Source organism: Hibiscus syriacus, unplaced genomic scaffold, assembly GCF_006381635.1.
Source record: "Hibiscus syriacus cultivar Baekdansim isolate YM2019G1 unplaced genomic scaffold, ASM638163v2 tig00017959_pilon, whole genome shotgun sequence".
NCBI classification, from domain to species: Eukaryota; Viridiplantae; Streptophyta; class Magnoliopsida; order Malvales; family Malvaceae; genus Hibiscus; species Hibiscus syriacus.
Window position 1 is genome coordinate 1 of NW_024062420.1, and position 5,967 is coordinate 5,967.

Sequence of the window (5,967 nt, forward strand, 5' to 3'; positions counted from 1 at the left end):
AATCAGATACTTACATTTCCCTGTTGATGGTAGATTGGTTCAGGAACAGATAGCAATGTGACAAAGCTGAAGATATGGCCACTGGTAAAACCGTTGCACTAAAGAAGTTCCGGTTGATAATCTCGAACCCGAGAGTGTGAAATTCATGGCTAGAGAGATTCTTATATTGCGAAGATTGGATGATCACAATGTTGTAAAATTAGAAGGTTTAGTTACTTCAAGGATGTCATGTAGTTTGTATTTGGTATTTCGATACATGGAACATGATTTGGCCGGGCTTGCGGCAAGCCCTGTAGTGAAGTTTACAGAGCCACAGGTTAGCTTCAAATTGTCTCGCAATTTAGAATTATAGTAAATCCATGGTTTACATCCTTGGGAGGGTAGTTTTTCGAGAACTAAGCTTTCTATGTTACATTGTAGGTTAAATGTTACATGCATCAACTACTCTCCGGCCTTGAGCATTGTCAGAATCGTGGAGTGCTTCACCGCGATATTAAGGGGTCAAATCTTCTTATTGACGAGGGAGGAGTACTTATGATTGCGGATTTAGGACTAGCTACGTTCTTTGATCCAAATCGCAAGCATCCTATGACTAGTCCGGTGGTTACTTTGTGGTATCGATCCCCTGAGCTTCTTCATGGGGCTACAGATTATGGGTGTTGGTGTGGACCTTTGGAGTGCGGGATGTATTTTAGCCGAGCTCTTGGCTGGGAAGCCCATTATGCCTGGTCGAACTGAGGTAGGTTTTCGGTTCGTTTGATGTATATTCGATTTAGCATATTGCTATATTCTGTGGTTACCGCATAGATAGTGGAGGAATGCATGGCGAAGATGAATAAGTGACATTCTATGTAGATGTACTAGCACTTTGCTCTTACTAACTATTTCTTTGTTTTTGATCAATTAGGTAGAACTACTACATAAAATATACAAGTTATGTGGTTCACCATCTGATGAATACTGGAAAAAATCGAAGTTGCCACATGCTACCTTATTTAAGCCTCAGGAGCTGTATAAAATGCATAAGTGGGACATTTAAAGATTTTCCACCATCGTCACTACCCCTTATCGACACTCTGCTTGCAATTGATCCAGCGGAACGTCTGACTGCCACTGCTGCATTAAGAAGTGAAGTAAGTTCTTGGTTTCGATGAACAGACAGCTTTTCGATGTGAAGCAGAGAAGACGGTTAATAAGCCATGCGAATGCAAAGAGCAAAAGTGAATAGTTTCCCCCACCACACCAAGATGGAGCGCTTGGCTTTCCTTTAGGAGCATCACACATTGATCCTTCATTTGTTCCCCTGATGTCCCCTTCAGCACTACATTCACCTATTCGAAAGAACCAATTGAATCTCTGTCTGGTCCACTAGTCGAGTACACCAGCACTGGTAATCCGAGGCGAAAGAAGCACGGTGCAGTCAGTTCGCACGAACCTCAAAACCTCCAACAAGGTCCCGAAAAGAAGTAAACCCGATAACCAGGTTAAAGGCAAGAAAAACATATTTTTAACTCCGGTTGCACACATACGAAACAGATATCTAAGAAAACCGATCGATCTTGCATTCGTTGACGGTGTCCCGGACTCTTACTGATATTGAATCATGTATTTAAGAGTTCGATATCGGTATTTTTAACCCTTTTTATTCTTTTGACAATCCTAAGAAGCTCTCTAACTAGTCAGGACATTGAGGATAAGTTTTTCCACTGTATTGTATATTTTTTATTTCTTCAGTTCTTACATTGCCGTGTTCTAACCAGTGTACGCCGTTAATATCAATGGAGACTACATCAGGGAAAAGAACACTAATAAATGCTTCCAAAATCCTCTTCTTGTTGGACATTTTTGTATATTATATGTTCGTTTATCGTCTACGTTCCGGATTCATACTTCTCGACAAGGGCTGGTATTAAGAGCTCAACTCGAAAAGTTCAAAACTTAACTCGACTCGAGTCTAAAACTTGTGAGCTTAAAATTATTACTTTCAATCTCAATGGAGTTAAAGATTTAAGTCATTACAGGTCTACCTTAAGGGAAGTGAAACTGGTAGGTAGTTAAGTACCTTCTTTTCTTTTTGCCTCAACATATTTTTTATTTCCTATTGATTTGCTCTACCATTATATATAGTTCTATAGAGTCGACAAATTTTAGAATCTTGAGATTTTATTTTTGAATTAGTGATGTTAATTTCAATGTTAATTTCAATTATCATTTTAATATTCTAATAACTTTAACAAAATTATTATTTTTAAAATTTAATGACATTTAGCATGCTTTAGTCTTTACAAAAATTAGCTGACCCTATTTCATATGTAATGAAATAAGAGAGAGGTAGGATAGTAGGTTGCCTCCAACGTCAGATTTAAAACAACTTCCATGAAAGATATCCGTTATGAATTGCTAGACTCGATCCCACGACTACAATATTAAGAGTTTTGTGCTCCCATATAAATGATATTAGTTTAACTGCTATCATCCCTTTTGTGAAAGATTTTCTGCGTTGCTATAAACACGACACGTGTACATAATTTGTTGGCACCGTTTCCCCCTTCCTTTTCGCTCTGTTTTTTTATACACGCTGTTGCTTCAGCCCTCCATCTCTGTTGTTTTTTCAATCTTTCCTTCAAGAATCCATCTTTTTGTATTCAATAAAGTTTCAATCTTTCCCATTCGATTCAGCAAAACGCAACCGATTCTTCCTTCTCCTTTCTGGGTTTCAAAACTGGTGGAATATACAAAAGCAAAACGATATAAATACCCTTTTTCCCAACAGTTTCGAGGATTATTTTTGTGTATTTTCTCTCTCCCTTGATCACAAAAATGGCTTGAGTTCCGGTTGATCCTGCAAACAAACGTATTTCGTTTTCAACAGTTAAAAACTTCATAATAAAGCCCTTCTTTCACCCCGTTTCTCTTTGAAAATCGAGCAAAAACATGGGGAATTCTGGGTTTCTTGCAACGTTATTTTGTCATCAACATTCCTCTGTGTTCATCTATTTGGTGGATCAGTTAATGGTCTTTGTGTGAACTGGGGAACAATGGCGACCCATAAATTGCCACCGAAAACAGTAGTTCAGATGTTAAAAGACAATGGGATTAAAAAAGTGAAGCTTTTCGATGCAGATTCAAAGACTATGGTGCTCTGCAGGGAGTGATATTGAAGTGATGGTTGCCATTCCTAATGATCAACTGCTTGCTATGAATAGCTATGATCGTGCTAAAGAATGGGTTAAAGAAGAATATCACCTTGTATAACTTCAAAGGAGGTGTTAACATTAAGTAAGTTATAATTTTCGAATTCGAGTTGAGTTTTTAATGATTTTAAAGTCGGAGATTATGTTATTTGAATTCGGATGTATATTTAGCATGTTAAACTTTATTTTTTCACAGGTATGTAGCTGTTGGGAATGAACCATTTCTCACATCCTACATGGTTCATTTGTGAACACCACATTCCCTGCTATTCAAAACATTCAAAATGCACTCAATGATGCTGGTGTTGGGGACACCATAAGGCTACCGTGCCCTTAAATGCTGATGTCTACAACTCACCCGAGAGCAACCCGTTCCTTCTTCCGGTCGGTTCCGGCTCGATATTGGTGGACCTATGTCGCAAATAGTCAATTTCCTAGCCAAGAACTGTGCACCTTTCACCGTGAACATATACCCTTTCCTCAGTCTTTACGGGAATGACGATTTCCCTTTCAATTATGCTTTCTTCGATGAAGGAAATCCGATCGCAGTACTCGAACGTTTTCGATGCCAACTTCGACACATTAGTATCAGCTTTGAAAGCAGTAGGCCATGGGGATATGCCCATTATCATTGGGGAAGTTGGTTGGCCTACAGAAGGTGACAAGAATGCCAATATGGCTAATGCTCAGAGATTTTACAATGGACTCTTGCCGAGACTTCGTCCAACACCGGCACACCTCTCCGTCCGGGGTACATCGAAGTTTACTTGTTCGGACTTATCGACGAGGATGCCAAGAGCATTGCACCGGGGAATTTCAAGCGACGTTGGGGGATATTCCAGTAGATATGTGAAATGAGAGTGATCTGGTATTAATCTTATCGGGAAAAACATGATCGGTGATGGCTGATGGACGAGAAAATATAGTGCCAAAATCAAACTGATTAAAAGCTCACGCCACCACAGTAACATCAAATTATGTTTACCTCATTGTGTCATTAAAGTTAATAATTTAACTGTACAATTGAAATTAAAATCAAAGTTTAATATTATAATAAAAAATCGAAAGGCTAATGATATAAATGACTTAGACTTGAATTTCATAGTATTTAGTGTAGTTTACTCTTAAAATTATATTATTTCGATAAAATATTATATATATATTAAATAGATCAAAATCAAATTATTAATTTAAATCAAACTCATAAAATAAAGAAATTGAACTAAATTAAAATTTTTTTATAGTGTCTTACATAAATTCAATTATTAACCCAATCTAGTTAGTCAAAATTGAATTAACCAAAAAAATCTTCAACCATAACTGAACTGAAATTTTATAAAAAAATATCAATCGAATTTTTTTAGTTAGTTGATTTAATTTTAATGAAGTATTTTTTAATTTAGGTCATTTGATTCGATCGTGAAAGTTTAATAGGTGTAGTGTAATTAAAAAAATAGTTGAATCTTCAGTCTTAATGAGTTTAATAAGTTAAAACAACCCAACAATGGCAAGGGCATGAGCGTTTAATGTCAAACAGTGAAGAATTGTGTATGAACAGCCTTATATCTATCCCGTACTAATAAAAAAATTAGGATAATCTACAAGGGTGACCACTCAACTGTGGTCAAAAATCATTTTGACCACCAATGTTCAATTTGATCAAACAAACCACACACATTTAAATGATTCAATCAAGCCACTGATAGTTAACTTTTAAGGTGGATGTGGCATGACAGTTAAAATTTAACCGGGAGAATGACTCCTCATTTAACTTTTTGGTATAATTATATATTTGGTCATTGTTACTTACATAAGATGTCAATTTGATCCTAATTTTGATTAAATTCAATAAATTTAATAGATTTATTTTTCTTCAATCAAAGGATGACACGTGTCATCCTCTCGGAAGAAAATAAACCAAAGGTGGATGAAGGGATCCAAACCCAAAATTATTGGGTGAAATAGCAGCAGCCAAACCACTAACCCAAGCAACCATTTGGTATATAATGGACATCAAGTTTATATATATTGTTTATAGTACGTAATTGTTTTACTCAACATTAACAATATTTTATATCTTAAATATATATTTTATTTTTTACTTATTAAATATATTTCATTTTTATTTTAATATAAAAATATATATTTTATATTTATAATCACTTAAATATATCTTTTATTTTATTTTTATTTATTAAATATTTTTTAATAGAACAAGTGCATTAAAATATTTTATTTCAACAGAGGAAAGGTGAAATACAAATACAATGGACCAAAACAACATAATGCACAAACACATTTGAACTGCACACAGTTCAGACAAAAGCAATAACAAGTAACCGCATTTCATATTAATGTCACACAATCGGAGTGCCAAGAACGTCGGTTAACAAGTTTCCAAGTTCCGAGAAGAAGAACCGCCGTGATCGGAAGTGTCCTTCGCTTTCTTCTTCAATTCGATGGCCTTTGCTTTCATTTCGATACCCTTTTCTCCCACCATTAACTCCCTAACAAGCATCTCCACTTCATCCCTCTTTACGTCTTCGTTGATCTCCATGCCGATGTCGAGCTGCGTGCAAGCCAACGAAGTATTTGTCTGCTGGTCCGCGAAGTGCTGATAAAAATAAAATATATATTTTTATATTAAAATAAAATATACTTAATAAATTAAAACAAAAATAAAAGATATATTTAAGATTAAGGAGGGGTATGGGATCCGAACTCGACGGGTTCCGACCCAACCTGATTGAATCGGGTTTTTAAAAAAATTTGG

At 35.8% G+C, this 5,967-nt stretch overlaps 2 pseudogenes; both read left to right on the top strand.

Annotated features, from left to right (window-relative positions):
• The first annotated feature begins 33 nt into the window (after nucleotides 1-33).
• LOC120208955 lies at nucleotides 34-1,154 on the top strand (annotated as a pseudogene).
• On the top strand, nucleotides 1,151-4,039 carry LOC120208962 (annotated as a pseudogene).
• Nucleotides 4,040-5,967: the final 1,928 nt, after the last annotated feature.